Source organism: Carassius gibelio, chromosome A1, assembly GCF_023724105.1.
Source record: "Carassius gibelio isolate Cgi1373 ecotype wild population from Czech Republic chromosome A1, carGib1.2-hapl.c, whole genome shotgun sequence".
Classification (NCBI taxonomy): Eukaryota; Metazoa; Chordata; class Actinopteri; order Cypriniformes; family Cyprinidae; genus Carassius; species Carassius gibelio.
In genome coordinates, this window is record NC_068371.1 from 7,311,003 (window position 1) to 7,328,904 (window position 17,902).

Below are 17,902 nucleotides of genomic sequence, written 5' to 3' on the forward strand. Positions count from 1 at the left end.
ATATTATAATATTGGATGGTTGTTGGTAGTCTGAAGTTTAATGTAAAATGTCTTAAACATCAAATGAACATCATATCAGCTAGAACATGAAAAATGCAAAGTGAGGACAGCAGCCCACTTCACTTCAGAAGTCGACCAAACACCACCACTGGACCAAATGTGTAAACGATGCTAGAATAAACCGTATTTGTCAACCCAAGCATGTAAACCAAGCATGTAAACCAAGCATGTAAACCGCTTGGCTCGCTAAATCAATGAACTGTTATCAAAAACATACTGTTACTTTTTCTTCTATAAAGGTTTGTGGAGAATTATATGCTGGCATTGAAGTCACATCAGTAACAGGTTTCCTCAGGCAAAGATCTGGTTTGAAATGCACGGCTGCTTGTGCACACAAAGATCACGCACTTTATCCTTTGACAGAATGTTTTAGCAAGTCAATATTTATTATTCAATCTCCTGACAATAAAGCATCATAAACAATGATGCAAGCTTTCTGAAACTGCCCTGACAGGGAAGACAAAAGAAGCGTGAAGACGAAGAGAACTTAATGAGGAAAGAAAGAGAGGAATTTGCGCGCTCCGTCGGGAGGAAGAGCTTAAGTACTTTCTGACGGCAAGCCTGTCTCTCTGACATCAAACGATTTGTTTTATCCGTTTCATATTCTGCTCCTCAAACCGCCGGCCACACGCTGCTTTGATGATGAAACGCTGAGGACACTGATACAACGGGTCGGTGCGTATGTGTGTCTGTCTGATCTGGGATGTTCGAGTGTGTAGATACAATAACAAAGTTCACGGTGCCAGACAAAGGCTGCCATCATTGCCACAACAGCACCTGTGCTGTTTAGAGAGAGAACGAGCGATGGAAGGATGTGGGGGAGAGAGCAACAGATTGAGTGAAAGTGAGAGAGTCACCGACATTTTCGTTTGTTCTCCTGCCAACTCTCTCTCCCTCAAGCAAACTCGTTCAATACAAAAGAACCTTGGGGGGGGGGGGGGGGTGCTCAAAACAATACGGGGAAAAAAGCACGGGGGAGGAGGTGGAAAAGCAAGGAAATGTGCTAAAAGCCTCTCCTGGGTCAGCAGGATGCAGCCTAAAAATAAACAAATAGCACTTATTGGCCTAGCAAAAGAGGAGACATGTCGCTCAGTCTTTGAGGACTGCCTGAAATGGCCTCTTAAGAACTGGGAAAGAAACAAGAGTGAAACGGCAGCATGCCGAGTCTACAGAGACAGCTCTTCGGCTGGGGATGTTGGTCTGTAAAAGGAGACAAAAAGAGGTGAGACACCTGTTTCTGAGACAGATTGTGTCTGTTGAGAACATACAGGCTTATAGGTAGGCCTATGTCTGCGCACCATCTGCTGTAAGCGGCGATCAAACACATTCAAAGACTTGTACACCTAATTATACATATTTAACACTTATGCCATATTGGCGTCAAGTGAAGTCTGTCCTTTGGGAGTCAAATAAGCAGATTTTATTCAGAAGCTTAGGGTACAGGTCGGACGATACACAGGAAAGTAGTACTGTTAATATGACATTGTTGTAACCAGACACGTTGTGATTAAATGGGTGGACACACTGCACTTTACATTCTGTTCACTTCCATTCATACGCATGCGAATGCGTCAGACCGATAATTTTGCATTTCGCTGCGTTCCAAAGTTCAAGTTTGGTGAACTCTTGACCTGCAAATTCACATCACGTGAAGAAGTGGGATCAGTAGAAGATCGATACATCACTGCGTGACCACTCTGTACAGAAATTCAAAAATTGAGGAAGTGCTAATTTTAGCCATAGTGTATCATCCTATTTTATGTAATACATCTTTAAAAGATTATAAAAATGTAATAACAATGCATGGTTTGCAGTGTCAATGGAAACAGGAAAAGATGGTACATTTGATTGCGGATATATTTTATAATTTCAATTGCTTAATGTGTATATATTTACATAGAGAGACAGAGAGTACAATATAATAAGATGCTTTTGACTCTGTCACAAAAGACACTGTACACGCACATTAGAATCCATGATGTTATAACTGAGGGGAAACCTTGGTGCCTGACGTTATATCCTGCTCCCGCCCATATTTGCAGCAGCGTCCGAAAAATGTTTGCACATTGAAAGTCTAGTACGGCCCCTTAAGTGATAACAAAGTCTGTTTCAGGGAAACTCAGTTCGCTTGGCAGCAATATTAACAACTCTTCCAGGAAACTTTTTTGTCCATCCAAGACCAAGTCTGTGCTTAAATGGGCAAATTAAATTTCAAAAACTGCTTGCCACATTCAAATTTGAATAATGTTATTTCAAATCTGACATTAACCACACATAAATGTTGTTTCTTTCACTCAAAAAAATATAAAAAAATAATATTTCAGATGGGTCCAGCTTTTACTGGCAGCTGCACTGACGACGTGAAGATTTTTTTTTACCAATTGCCTATTTATTCTGATATATAATGTGTTGCAAAAAATATTCATAGTAATATGAGGGCTGTCTTGATTCATCTAAACTCTTTGGTGATAAGGACATTTGTTTTGCTGTTGTTGTTTTTTTAATCAGAGTTTTGTCCTAACCAGTTGCAATACTACATTTTGTTGGCATCTCATCATGCAGCTGACATAAAAATCTCATTATATCGAAATACTGTTTAGGTTTTTAAATTAGATATTGGATGACATATTCAAGTTCCATAAAGAGAACCAAAAAAATAAATAAATAATGTAATGTTCTTAAGTTAAGAGTGTGAGAGAGCACCTACAGAGAGAACTATTCTGACTGATCTATTCTGTTTTGTGATTGTGTTATGTCCATGGACAGTATAAAAACATGGACGTAGTGTTTGTGACGTCACCCACATTTTTGAAGCTCAAGGTGGGCAGAACGGGCCGTCACCATCTTGGCAGTGCATCACTCCAGGATAATCGAAAATGGGCAAAGAGGCTGGAGCTGGTTGCTAAAACCATACAGCAGCAGCAGCAATCCACCTCTCACTCAAGTGGCCATGCCCTTAATTATGCAGAACTTTAAGGCTTAATATAATTTCAACTGAAGAGTTTTCACACACACACACACTTTTTCTTCTATAAAGTTGGGCATTCTATCATGGGGAGTCTAGGGGACTGACTCCCTTTTGGAGCCAGACTCTAGCGGCCAGTCAATGAATTGCAGTTTTAGTCACTTCCATGTTGGTTTCAGGAGAGAAAGTTGCAGCTTGGTTATGTCATGCCCCCTTATCACATTTGGTATGGAACAACACCATGCCTAGCATCATGCCTGCTTAGGACACTGTTAATTTAATCACTTGTTGCTCCTCTAAAACAGTTTTTTTTTTTTTTTTTCACTTATGTCACAGAGGCCAGCAATGCTACTGAACAATGTTCATCATTAGCTTTCATGCATCATTTTAGCAAATTTATATTCAGTTTGCATCCATAGTGTCCTGATGTACTTTTTTTGGGGGGGGGGCTATACATTAAAATCATCATAAAACATTGGTTGTTTGATCTTAAGACCATGCTAGGAAAGTTTAGGATTTCATGTTGATAGATGGTCCCAGTATTTATTTGTATTCTTTTTAAAATATTATGTACGTAAAATGCATTCCAAACTGGGGATGTTAATTTGCCAAATTATTTAATCCGTGATTAACCCTTAACCAACCAATTGTGGTCATGTTGTCAAGGCTTGTGGATGGTTGATGGCATACCATTACTAAAGCTTATTGTGGTATTGCACAATTTTCTTTGGACTGTGTCATCTTTTATGGATTAATTAATCCCACAAGAAAAATGTGTTAGCTGTATCCTTCATATTTTTCCGTCTCTCTAAAGATCAAGAGGATGTCTTGTGAGCACAGCCTCTAAGCCATTTGTCGAGGAGGAGTCCTTACCGACGCCAATGTGTCGTACCGGTGTCACCACGCTCTCCTTTCCCACTCATGGCAGTCTATCACAGATGAATTAGAACTATACCTTCAGTTCTTCCCAATACATTGCCACCCCATCTCTCACTGGGACCACTCTTAAATTCTGTGAACGAATTATCCTTGTATGTGCAGATTTAAACGCTGACAGTCAAGCCATCCTTTAGCCTTCCCAACCCCTTCAAATGTAATCTCTACTGCCGGTGAACCATTCAAACTCCATGACTGATGCGCTGTCAGGAGCGAGCGAGCGAGAGCATCTGCTAGGCAGTCTCTCGGCTACATATTTCCTGCCTGGACACATCATGCATTTTTTTCTCACGACTGAAGTATCAATGCAGCAACCATCATAAATGTGCCATGCTGGTTTTTGATTGATTTATAAGCCAATTGTGGCACTAGTTATAGGTTAGAGAAGAGAGGAATTCTCACCTGCCTCTGACACTAAAATAGTACAAATAATGTTTCATTTGTCACCTCGCTTGCCATAAAAATCTGTGTTCTTGATGGAGAGTGTGGGTGTGTCATTTCTGTGCTTTATGGTTTTTAGGAGCGAGTCATTTTTAAGAACCACAAGGTGTGTGTTAGACTTTGAAAATATGGATGAGGAAAGGAGCACTCTACATGTAAAGCTTGCTGTTAGCATTGTGCAACTGGGAGCGCATGATTATCATAGCATGATCCGTGAGCACTTACCAACATCAGTCATTTTTTTTGAAAGATTTGCCTCACATTTCAGTACAAAGGCCTCAACAAAAGGATCTTTCTGGCTTTTAACATCTCAAAAGTGTTCTTTAAGGTTATAAACCTTAACATTTTCTCGCCTGTCTTTTTTTTTTTTTTCTTTTTTTTTTAAGTGAAATACTTTCATTTACCATTTCTTGTAGTTAATGATGAACATTCAGAGGAATTGGGGGAGAAACAAAAAATGAGAAGCTCTGTAAGTGGAACACTTCTCCCGTTATTTCTTTGTGAGCAGTCCCGTCTTCCATATGAATGAGCCTGCCTTCGTTAGCCACCTGAGCATCTGCTCTAGACACTCAGGTCTGCTGAATTAATCAACCTTTAGTTCTCCTGAGTGAACGCGCTCGGGTGTGTGCGTGAGTGAATGGGAATGCAAATGTCTCCTATTATTCACAGCTTTGTGAGACAACTGAGTTTGCAGCAATGTTAATTATTGAAGGACTTGGGGAGATAGAGTCTTGGATGGAAGTGGGAGTAGAGGAGGGAAACAGAGTTCTTTCATAATGAATTGAAATGTATTTAGGGTCATCAGCGATAGAAAAGGAAGCTTGCAATTTGCATGAGGTCAAAAAGGCTTTTTTTTTTTCTTTTTTTCACATTATAAAAACTGCTTGTTGATCAAGCCGTTAATTTTTTTCAGGCCTTGATACAAATTGCAGGGGAGTAAGTTAGAAAGCATGTTTTTAATCTTTCATCACTTTGAAAAGGGACCTTTATGATTTCTGCACTCTTCGTTTGAAAAGAGGAAGATGTAAACAGATCGGTGATGTCGCTGGGTATGGATTGATCAAATATATGAGGTGGACTGGTGTATCGCTCTCTCTCTCTCTCTCTCTCTCTTGCTCATACTTCAGACTTGAGGAGCTAATGTGTGTGATCAGATTGAAGTGTTATCCGGTTCTGTCACAGGCTCCAGAAATGCTCTCCATGGCTCTTTGATCAGAAAGCTCTTGGTCTTGTAATTCTGTGCTGTTAGAGTGGTTGAAGGCTAGTGTTACATCCTCATTAAACTACATACCGCTCTTCATAAAACAACTCAAAACAGCCAGCCGATTGGACAATGATGCAATAGGGTTGTGTTTCAGTGAGAACTGATTCAGCTTAAGGGCTTTTTAGTGACTAGCCCATGTTGTTTGTTGCATAGCGGAAATACAATATTCTCACAGGCCGAGTGTTTGAGTCAAGTATGTTTAAACTCTCTCAAATTTAATACTAATGCTGATAAAACATTAGTTTTTGCTTGCAGTGTACCTTTTTATTGCATGCAATGTTTCTTACTGTAGATTGTGTGAAACAGTACGTGTTGCAGGTAAGAGTGTTTATGCACCCAATGTATTATAATTATTAGATTTGAATTGGTCATTATTTGATGTGCAGTGGGGTATGAGAATCCCTAGGCCAGGGAGGGACATTTCTGGTACTGTTAGCCCTCTGTTCTACTGAATTTAGATCCAGATCAAACCCGACTCAAAACGTTGAACAGTGCTCGATGCAGTTCAAATCCAGTTTTGATTGTAAATACTCATTTGAAGCATAAAGATTAATGTGTATCTTGAATTTTACATTTTATATCTAAATACATGAAGGAATGGTGTACTGTTAATGCCCGGGTTTTGTATTAAAGGTCACGTTTTTCGTGTTTTTTTTAAGCTTTGATTGTGTTTATACTGTGCAATATAACATGTGTTCATGTTTCGCGTGTAAAAAAACAACAGTATTTTTCACAAAATTCCCTTATCTGTATACCGCTGTTTTTACTGTCATAAAAACGGGCTGATGACTTCCTGGTTCTAAAAAGTCTCTTCTTCAGAAATACGTAACGAGTTCTGATTGTGCCAGCGGTTCCTGTGTTGTGATTTGACACCAGCTTAGCGCGCGTTGGCCTCCTGGAAACGAGATTGGGCTAGTTTTGGAGTAGTTCTGAGAAGCAAGTGGGCAGGATTTGTTTTGAAAACCTTGCAATCCTGATCTGTACGCATGTGCTGGAAATGTACTTCTAATCACAGGAGCGTTTTTACTGACGAGATGCGCATGAAAATCACATTTGATTTTTTGCAAAGCCCTACCATCTAGTTAACCAAGCTAAAAAGTGTTGCCCTTTGTGTAATAAATTACAGAAACTGTTAAACACACCAACTTAAATAATAAAATACACCATAAACAACTCCTCCTCCAGACAAAGAGAGGGAACTGCTCCATCTTTCAAGAATAATCTTTGTGTGAATCCGGCATTAAACTGATTGAGATTGAGGAAGCTGTCCTCAGCTAAATGTGCTGCACATAGTTTTACATGTGGATTATAATTTTCGGGAACCAAGTTAAACATAAATTGTAACCATTGATTTCTAAGTACAGAATACCTGGAAAGGCCAAACAAAAGTGATTGGACTTCGAGATGAAAATAACAGCGTTTTGACAACATGGCGACAAACACAAACGCACCTCTTCCTCTTCTCTGTTGGAGCGCAACAAGACCATGCCCTCTTTTTTGTGTATTGCCGTGGGCGGAGGTTAGTCAAAAAAATGGTTCTAGTGACATGTCAGATTATTGCAGGAAGTAGAGGGATGTAGTACAAACTGGTCATTCGATCTAGCCGAAATATCTCGCTTGACATTAAACTTTGAGGTTTAGAATTTTACAGATATTATTATACTCTAACAACAACATTACACACTAACTAAAGTTTAAAACATGGGATCACGAAGAGCGGGACCTTTAAGATGTTTGGAAAAACTCACAACACTTTTCCCCTAAACTGTAAATTGTGGTAGAGGGGCCATCAAAGTGTGTTGTTTCTTAATAAATTCCCAAGTTTATCAGGACATTTTTCAGAAAAATGGAAATTCATATGTCTGATGGTTGAGGATCAACAGAAGTTGATTTACTATTGTGTTGTAATGCAAAGCATGGGAGTACAGTAAATCATCAACAGAAGAAAATATGCCTTCTTGAGTGGCTCAATCAGAGTCCCGAGTTCAGCTCGATTGAAAATGATTCACACCCAAAATCCCAATAATACTGCTTAACTGAAACTTTTCTGTAGAGGAATGGGGAAAAATGTATATTGACAGTTGTGTAGGTCTCATCTGCAATTACAGGAAAAGATTGGTGGAGGTTATTGCTGAAAAAGAGGGTCAATTATTAAATCAAAGAGTTCCCATCTTTTTTTCTTCTCTGAACTGCAAACATTTACATGTGTCTTCAATGAAGGCATGAAAGCATTATTTATCTAAGAAGACTGATTGTTTGTTTCTGCCAAATTTTATGATGAAGTTATGTGGAAATCCAGATAAAGGCGTCACATACTTTTTACTTGACATGGTTCTTTGCAGAGTTCTGAGTTGAAAATTCCAGACTAGGGTAAAGAATATACATGCATACCAATGCCTGGCATACATCAGAGCACCACTTGACCTTTCATTGGTCATAATCAGGTGTCCGTTAATCCCTTTCTCAAAGCCAAAGGCCCATAGACTCTCTCATACAGCGAATTAGCATAAACCAGGCCTCTTCACTCTTGTCTAAAACAGGACATTCTTACAAGCATTTAAATGTTAATTAAAGCTAATCAGCATATGATTAATCTGCCCAATCTCACAGAGCAGAACTTTTTCGACAGACAAGAACTTTGGCCAATGAATAGTGAATTTTGGTGCTGCGTGAGGTCTGGATGATTTTGGGTTCAGAAGTCAAGGGCTTCCCTGTCACCTAACCTCTCACATTAACATAGTCTTTCACCCCAAAATCTCTCCTTTTAGACAGAGGCCTCTAGTGCTAATCCTAATTTCCCTGGAGGACTGAGGACTCTTTTGTCTGCCCATTCCCACCTGTCCCCAATGTACCAAAGTCCTAAGGGGCACACTTCACTGGAGGTCTTGCTCAATTTGCAAGTTTGAATGGAACAGCCTTGAAATTACTAATTATAAAAAAAATAAAAAAAAACCTTGGGAACCAGTGAAATGATGACTAATCCTTACAAGAAACAGTGTGTGGAGACTTTTGTCTTTGTGTTCACAATTTATCGTTGGCAAACACAATTAAATTTTTGTCCTGAAGATCACAATTGCTTGCACATTCAGTTGGTATTTTTCCACAGCATTCAATAATTTAAGGATTGTAAAAACAGGCCAAATGCAATTGTGATGTTAAACCATTTGACCTACCCCTCTCAGTCCTTTTATAAGCATCACTGCCAGATGTTGCCCCACAATGCTTTTCTCGCTTATCACTCCATTAACCAGTATCCCGCCATAACCTTGTGGATCTTTGATTGGTTTTCCAATCAGACATATTTATCGGTTTTAAAATGTGTTTACAACATTTATCAGTTATTTAACGAGAGTTTAATTTCAGTAAACTTGACACAGCTGTATTGAGTATGAATTAATGAGAGCAGCTTTGCAATAGAGAATGGAAAAGATGGAATCAGCAGGTCATTCATACTCATTCTCGTTTTATATCGATGTCAGTCTGTTTTCTGCCAATGTGAAATGGATCAATCCAATGGGGCCAAGGCCCTTGAAGATTTAGGCTATAGTATTGCTTGGTTCTGCCAATGGAGTGCTTTTGGCACCAGCATTCATGCCAATAGCATTTAATCTATGGGTTATATGTGAAAGCGTTGGAGCGTGGACCACAGAGACTACAATTTCTAGTTTGATTTAGAAAGCTGCTATTCAAACCTTGCACTGGAGGGTCTTTGAACTGTTTTGCAAGAGAAAACAGTACAAAATACTTCTTGACAAAGCACATGTCCATTATACTGACAATGTCTGTGTAGACTGCACTTGACTCTTCTAAGATTTGACATTGGTAAAATACGGTGTTCATAGTCATGTCTTACAGTTAAAAGAACCGGTGGCCTTTATTCCATTTTATTTCTGATTTGAGATTTTAAAAAAGTGACATTCAGCCAAGTATGGAGACCCATACTCAGAATTCGTGCTCTGCATTTAACCCATCCAAAGTGCACACAGCAGTGAACACACACACGGAGCAGTGGGCAGCCATCTATGCTGCGGCACCTGGGGAGCAGTTGAGGGTTCATCGCCTTGCTCAAGGGCACCTAAGTCATGATATTGCCAGTCCGAGACTCAAACCCACAACCCTAGGGTTAGGAGTCAAACTCTCCAACCACTAGGCCACGACTTCCCCAGATATATGCCAATCGACAATACTTACTTGAAATTTTATAGATATGTTAATTAGTAATAATTATCATGCATAGTTGTATTTTTAATTTTAATATATTTAGGCTGTCGAAGTTAATGCTGCAACTGGTATAATTTAAAAATGCTTTTTTACAGCAGTTTTCATTTTACATAGTAGCAGTTAAAATATTTCTTGTAAATCTTAACTTATAACAAGCTATTTGTCACTGCCAGGACATTCACGTTTTTATAGAAAGTATTTTATAGTTTGTTATAGAAAAACAAGTTATGCTCAGAAGAGGTGGGCCAGAGCATGGATCAGTTATATATAGATAAGTGAGTGTGAGCCTAACCGCGCTGGAGCGCTGATCTTCTGATACATCCTGCATGATTGCGTGAATATTTATGAGTGGCAAAATCGATAGATGTGTAAAGCCATATATTGTGAGAGGGCCGTGTGTTACTATGTGTCATGCTTTCTGGTCTCTGTTTCACTGAGTCTCAACTAGTGGTCTCACTTCCCCATAGGCACCTCACCCTAGGCACTACAATTCCCACAAAGCCTTGTCCCTTCATCACAATAATTGCACTCCTGTTAATTGCACTCAGGTGTCATCACTTGTTAGTCATTATCCTCCCTATATTGACCAGTCTTTTCCTGTTTGTCTTCATGGAGTCTTTTCTTTCCGTCACCCAGTTTCCTCATCTTCCGAGTTCCTGTTCCTGTTTATTTTGTTTGTTTGTTTGTTTGGATGGATGGATTTTTGGTTTTGACCCCTGCTTGTTCATTTCTCTTTGGATTACCTAATAAACCCATACTGCGATTGGATCTATCGTCTCCTGCGTTATACATATATATATATAAAAAAAAAAAGTGTACTTGCTGATTTTGTCTGTGTGAGGTAGTGGTGAATCTAAGCAGTCCGCTGTGGAATATGATTGTTACACATTATTCTCTAATCCTGCGGCAGATGAGTGAGATTACAGCAGACCCCTCAGTTTGTGTGATGGAGAGGATTCCATACTTCTATTTTGTCAGGATGACCTTTTGGCACCTGCTTGACAAGATTGCCTCTTAATAGAATGTCCCTCTGATTACTCTCGCATAGGAGGGGAAACGTAAGTCTATAAAGAGACAGTGGGTGGGTAAGAGTGGTTGAGGTCTTGAAAACTCAAGATTGAAGGAGAAAAAACTTCATACGGTTTAAAAGGGTTCATAAGAGAGCTGGTTGAAGGACTGTGGGTTGCAGCAACGAATGAGCACTCTTGCTTTCATGTTTTTTCTTTCTTTCTTTCTTGCCTGTAAGCATTTTCTATTTAAACTTTCCATTTATTTTTCTGTCCATTTTCAACAATTGAAGGCATCAAGGCTGATCCAAAATGTAGACAGCATAATTATAATGCCTCCTAGTCTCAGCGAAATTCTTAAGTTAATTGAACGTGTCCTAATGAAGGCAGTCCAACAATGCATTGTGATAAGGTTGGTGAAAAATAAATCCTATATGGTGCCACTATAAATTTAAATAGTTTCATTTTATTTTTAATTGAACTTATTTTTGTTGTTTGACTTATTTTTCTTGTTAACTTTTTTTCATTCATTACATTTAAATCAATCTAATTAACATCTCTCAAGTGCAATTTAGTTGTTAGATGTACTTTGTAACTGTTAGCTTTGTGTTATATTATTGAAGGAGATGTGTCTAGCAGCATTTTGTCATTTATATGTAAGATTTTTTTTTTTTTTTTTTTTTTTTAATGGAGAGTGTTGTGTTTGTCACTCCACTGCTGGCATTGTTTGTTGGTCGTCTCTTTTAAATGCTGAGGGTTTTGAACCTCTGACACTTGTTTCTCCAAGCCCTTCAATTTACCCTGATCTTTCTTGACCCCTGCTTCTTTCCTTTTCTGTTTTCCCTCTCTCCCCCTTCCTTTTTTCCTCCTCTCTCTTGCTTTCTTTCTCTCAAGGGCACTGTTTCTATCTGTGTCCTCCCCTGAACAAAACTGCTTTAAAAATACCCTTTACAGCTTGTCTTTCTCTTCCTTCTTATAAACTTGCGTCCCCATGACAATTCTCCTCTAGTCTCTCACCTTGAGTTCATATCCTTTTCTCCTCCCCATCCCTCTCAACTTCAGAAAAAAATAATAATAATAATAATAACAATGAATAAATAAATCTTCAGAGACAAGCAATTTTCTTATTTTAAAAATGTTGAAAATGCTTTTGATGTCTTGGCTGTGAAAATACCCTTTATGCATGTGACTAACAAAACAACCGCTTTTCAGTATCATATAGTTTGAAACAGAAATAATCATTACATGTTTTGTGTTTGGAGGTATCCTGGGTGTTGTGAATGTTGTGTACTTTTTGGAGGAGAGGAGCTTTTTCACAATTTGATGGTAATTTTCAGAAGTGGTCTGAACTAAATGTAGCAAGCAGGAGGGATAAGTAGTGCTGGAACAGTTTGTTTGTCTTTTCCATTATTATTATTATTATTATTATAGTCAGACATCTTATAACCCAAAAGATGAATTTCTGAATAATCTGCTGGCTACTCTTTTCATTATAAAGAAGGCATCTTCAAAAACCAAAGCCATTTAATAGCTTTGTTTGATGAATAGACCAAAATAGAGCTGAAATACATTGCAGCAAGATCGAGTAAGACAAGTGGTTCCCATTTGTGCATGAACCATTCAGACCGTTTCTGAGAACTGGATACATGGGAAAAGATTAAACTGCAAGAACAATCTAATAATGAATCAGACATCATGACTAAAGGATAAAGGATATTCTTAACCCTTGTGGGTTGTTGGGGACGTTTTCGTCCACTAGGGGGAAAAGTTGAGTCTTATTTTGGCCACAACTTTCTCTGTGTTTGAGCTAATGGAATGATTTTTGGTGACAAATCTTATTTTGACCCATATTTTGGGAAAATGCTTTGAAATTTTTCAAAAACTCAACGGTTCACTGTGGGCAAATTAACTACCCTTTCGGGATGTTCGTGGATGAAAACATCCACTAAATTAAACTGCTGTAAAAATGTATCAGATAAATTTTTTTTTTTTTCAATTTTCTTTTTGCATAAATCTATTAATCAACCTCAGTCCTGATCAAAACTACCAAATTTTTTTTTTTAATCCAAGATTTTAACTTTTTAATTACCAAATTCATAAATTATGTCACTGATTTGGGAAAAAAAAAGCACACAAAATTACATATTTTCAATATAAAAAAGTGATTGTGGACTGGATATTTTTTTACCTTTTATCACAAGATTGGCTTTGATGCATTGTTAGTTTTTGTGAAGCATTAGATTTACATTTTTTTCTCCCTAATTTGTTGTTGGTGGCTGTTTTTGCCCCATTGACTTCCATTATAACAACATTTTTTGATTGCAAAGCCATGACACCATATAGTCAGGCATTCTTGATTGTTTGTGGTTTTCCCTTTTGGGAAGAGGTAAAAAAAAATATTTTTACAGTTGATCATTAGGTGGGACCATTAACCCTTTAAATAGGCCTGTGCAAAAAAAAAAAAAAGGCTTGGTTTCTGGCTTGTATATGGAGTTATATGGAGTATAACAGCAAATTATAGTGTTTGTGTGTGTGTGAGATTATTGATTGTTGGTGGTTTTCCCGGACTGAGGTTGATTAACACATTTATGCAAAAAAAATGGGAAACGATATGAATCTGATACATTTTACAGCAGTTTAATTGAGTGGATGTTTTCATCCCGAACAACTCGAAAGGGTATTGAATTTGAACAATCCACAAGGGTTAAAGATAAAAGAAGGTTCTTAAATTCATTTATTTGTGTCCACAGAAGATAGAATTTGGTAAAACTAAGCAAAACGCCATTCGGTTCAGACACTCAAAACAAATAGAATTGGAAACGTATCAATACAGCTCCTAGTGCTTTCACAGCCAATAACCAGTTCATATGCTTCATATCCCTCATCTCCGTCAGTGGGATTTATGAAATTCCTCTCTTCTGACTAGTCTCATTTTTAATTTATTTGTGAAACTTGTCTTTCAAGGTGAAAGTTGATGCAGATCTGTGAGTATCTCTCTCCACAGACTGGGACCAATCAGAATGCAGTTTTTTTTTACTGATGTGACATGTCAGCCGCCGGGGGCCAATCAGAAATCTTCTCCCTCCCCTCAGAATTGACAACTGTAAAAGGTGTCACACATATTGCTCTAATGAGGAGCCATGATCTAGTCCTCTTTGTCCTTCAAGCTAGAGAGTATGGGCGAGTTAAGATAAGGAAACAAGAAACAAGGCAGAATCGAATCATTTCATTGCATAATGCAGGGGGCTGAATTGCTAATAACTTTTGGTCTTTTAAGCAGAATGTTCAGAGAGAGTGGACTGCTTTTAAGCCCACTGTAATATATGGCTCCTGTGGGCTTCAGTGTATAATAGTAAAGAAGTGGATGGAGCGAAAGTGAGAAGCTGGCGGATGATGGAGTGCAGACAGAAATTATTACTTATGATGGACTGATGCTTCTGTTCCAGCGCCTTCAATAGCTGCCCCAATCACCGGCAAAAGCCTGCCATGACTCCTAGCATTTCCTGTCACACACTGGCTTTGTGACACTCTATAAACCTCCATGCAGACAAGAATAAAGTAGCTCTTCCCCCTCTCTTTTTCGCTCTATTACTTTCTCTCTTTCTCTGTAAACACAGGAGACACTGCAAGGTCAAAAAAATAAGCCAAACATCCGGATGAGAGATGCCGAAAATGATCCCTCTCAACAGAAGAAGCCACATCTTGGCTTTAATATGAGAGCTTTCCTTTTCATTTCATTCGATTTGAGTAAGCCCACCCACACAGATATAATATTCTTTCAATGCCGCTAGCTGCAGGAGATGTAATCGCCAAATGCACAGGATTCATTTCTGAGGTGGCTTTACGGAGTTCAGCAGAGTTAGTGCTGGATGCGGCAACAGACTTTTAAGGAAGGTGCAGGTTCAGTACGATATAAGCTCTGTCGGCAGCATTTGTTGCAAAAAAAAATAAACATTAAAGGGGGGGTGAAATGCTATTTCATGCATACTGAGTTTTTTACACTGTTAAAGAGTTGGATTCCCATGCTAAACATGGACAAAGTTTCAAAAATTAAGTTGTAAGTTTGAAGGAGTATTTTTGTTCCCAAAATACTCCTTCCGGTTTGTCACAAGTTTCGGAAAGTTTTTTTTTTAGAGTATGGCTCTGTGTGACGTTAGATGGAGCGGAATTTCCTTATATGGGTCCTAAGGGCACTCCTCCCGGAAGAGTACGCGCTCCCGTATAGCGAGGCTGAGCACAGACATTTCACTGATCAGAGCGATAGCGTCGCGAAAAGTCACAAAAGAAGTGTGTTTTTGGTTGCCAAGGCAAGACAACCCTGCACAGATTACCAAAAAAAAAAAAACAGCATTAAGGGACCAGTGGATGGAGTTTTTTTTTACAGAGCATCAACGGAGTTGTGCAAGTGTTTTTGTTTGTTCCCTGCATTTCGAAGATGCTTGTTTTACAAACAAGGCACAGTTTGAAGACGGATTTGCGTATCGTTTATTTCTTAAGGATGATGCAATCCCAACGAAAAAGGGTCACGATCGTGTGTTGGAACCGCAGGCGGTGAGTAAAACTGCTTAAAATATCTCTGCCTCCTTGTTAGTGCGTCCCCTCCCATGCCGGAGACCCGGGTTCGAGCCCCGCTCGGAGCGAGTCGTTGCTGCTGCTGCTCTCGTTCAGTTTCAGCCTCGGGATCTGATTCTGGATCATAAATAAACGGCTGAATCTGACTGTTAGCCATGGTTTGTTTTGGATGATGGTTTTTCCCTCACGGTAATGTCACAGTTTCCACATGCTCTCAACGCAAAAGCCTACTGGCGCTCGTGATTCTTTAGCTCCGCCCACACGTCACGCCTCCAGCCGCACGTGTTTTTCCGGGAAAAATCGGTACAGACTATCTTTCTCTTATGAATATAATAAAACTAAAGACTTTTTGGAGTTATGAAGGATGCAGTACTACTCTATAGGTACTCAAGATTAACAGGATATTGAGTGAAAACGAGCATTTCATCCCCCCTTTAAAATCCACACGGTTTCAAAGGTATAGCCACAAAACGTTATACGTGTTGGTTTGACATGGGTATAAAGGAATCGATTACTGATCTTGTCTGTGCAAAGTTATAGCCAATCTTTCAAGCTTTTCAAGTTGGTAACCCGGTAAAAAGTTTAACGCTAGTAACCAGAAAGAGTCTTTGTGAGCTTTGCGTGATATTAATTTTAAGTTGCACAAAATCATCCACTCTGAGTTGTAAAATGTTCCAGCCAGTGTAAGTTAGTTAGTTGAGATTGAGAAGTGGGTCAGTCTCATTCATAAACAAATCATCTGGACCAATGTGGTGATTTGGATCAAATGACTGATTGAAAAGATTTGACTTAACAAAATAAATCTTTCATGAATCAGACATTGCCATTTTCATCATAAACTCTAGTAAGAGCTAAAGCATACTATATGTTTACATGAATACATTTATGTATACGGTTACATCAATATGAAACAAATTCAGAAAGGTAATATTGCCATTATTCAGGTCAAGTTGGTGCCGTCTTGATTCAGTTCAGTTAAATAAATTTTTAAAGTTAATCAATTCTGAAACAATTCAGCTATAATTCAAGTCAGTTCATTGTTGATTATATTCTTTCAGTAACAGATGTTGCGAAATTCATCCTGAAATAAATTTGATTCAGCTGTGAAACAACTAAAAGAAGATCAACTACTTTTTTCTAAAATTTAAAATTGTTCTACCAAATTGTTGCTGGTAGCCACTGACTTCCACAATATGGAAGAAGAAATTGTGTTTGGTACCCACATTATTTTGTGTTCAGCAGAAGAAAGAAACTCATACGTGCTTGAAACAACTTGATGACAGAATTTTCATTTTTGGGGAAACTATCTCTTTAGCCCTGAAAAAGATGTGTTGCAGTGTGGAATGATTCACTTTGAGTGACAATTTGCACTGGTGAAATCATATATGTATATATATATATATATATATATATATATATATATATATATATATATATATATATATATATATATATTTTTTTTTTTTTTTTTTTTTTTAGTCCAGAAGGGCCCGTTTCACCCTGCTGTGGATGTCTTCACCCCTCCCTAATTATCTTATCTTCTCTTACCCTCTGACACTTTTTATTTATTTCAGATCAACTTTAACTTGTGAAGATTAATCATCATTACCCCTATAGTCTGTTTGCTGACTGTCAGCAGTGTCGCCTTGAATCATGTCCCCCTCCTGCAGGGAACCTTCCTCCTCTTTCATTAGTTTAAATGGGCCTCATGTTAGACGTGCTCCCAGGTCTTGGCTCCCGCTAAATTACATTTCAATATTAACTCAATCAGTCCCTGGGTAAATACGGCATGTCCCTCTGCGACGTGAGATGGGGGGTGGCGACCGTGCATCTTGGACGCCTCCACAGAACCGAGCGGAACATGCACAGGAGATGGATAATTGGAAAAGGTTATGTGCTCGATGGAAATAGTGTGTTTTTAGGACACCATTTGATTGCTTTTCTTCCTGTATGTCAACATTAGTCAACCACAGAGGAGATTCATAAACCTTGTTCATTAGAATGATGGACTTAAATTTATGACACAAGGGCTTTGATTGACAGCTGATGTGTTGCACGTTCTTCTAGCTGTGATATACTGCTGTTATTATGTAGACTGCTTTCCACTACTGTATTTGAAATTTCTTACTCAAACTTCAGCATTTCCTTCATTTTTAAATTAATATGTGAATTTTTCATATGAGCTTTGGGTAAACAACAACAACGCTTGCCCTTTTCCACTAACTCAATGCTGGTGTCATGAGAAATCGGGTTCTCCCTGAGAAATCAGGTATCCATTAATCAGTTAGTAGTATACCAAGCAACAGATGAAGTGAATGTAAAATATGTATAATTGCTTATTATATACTGTATAGTGCATAATAAAATAAATTGTACAAAATGTAATGTACACTATTAATAAATAATAATAATAACAATGTTCTTTAACTGAAATAT

General features: G+C 38.4%; 1 long non-coding RNA gene across 1 annotated transcript in view; it reads left to right on the forward strand.

The window, feature by feature from the left end:
• The first annotated feature begins 1,135 nt into the window (after positions 1-1,135).
• LOC127942486 (uncharacterized) overlaps positions 1,136-17,902 on the forward strand; it is a 29,158-nt gene continuing 12,391 nt past the window's right edge. Inside the window, exon 1 of the long non-coding RNA XR_008149331.1 lies at positions 1,136-1,282. This is a non-coding gene — a long non-coding RNA (uncharacterized LOC127942486). The remainder of the gene's footprint in view (positions 1,283-17,902) is intronic.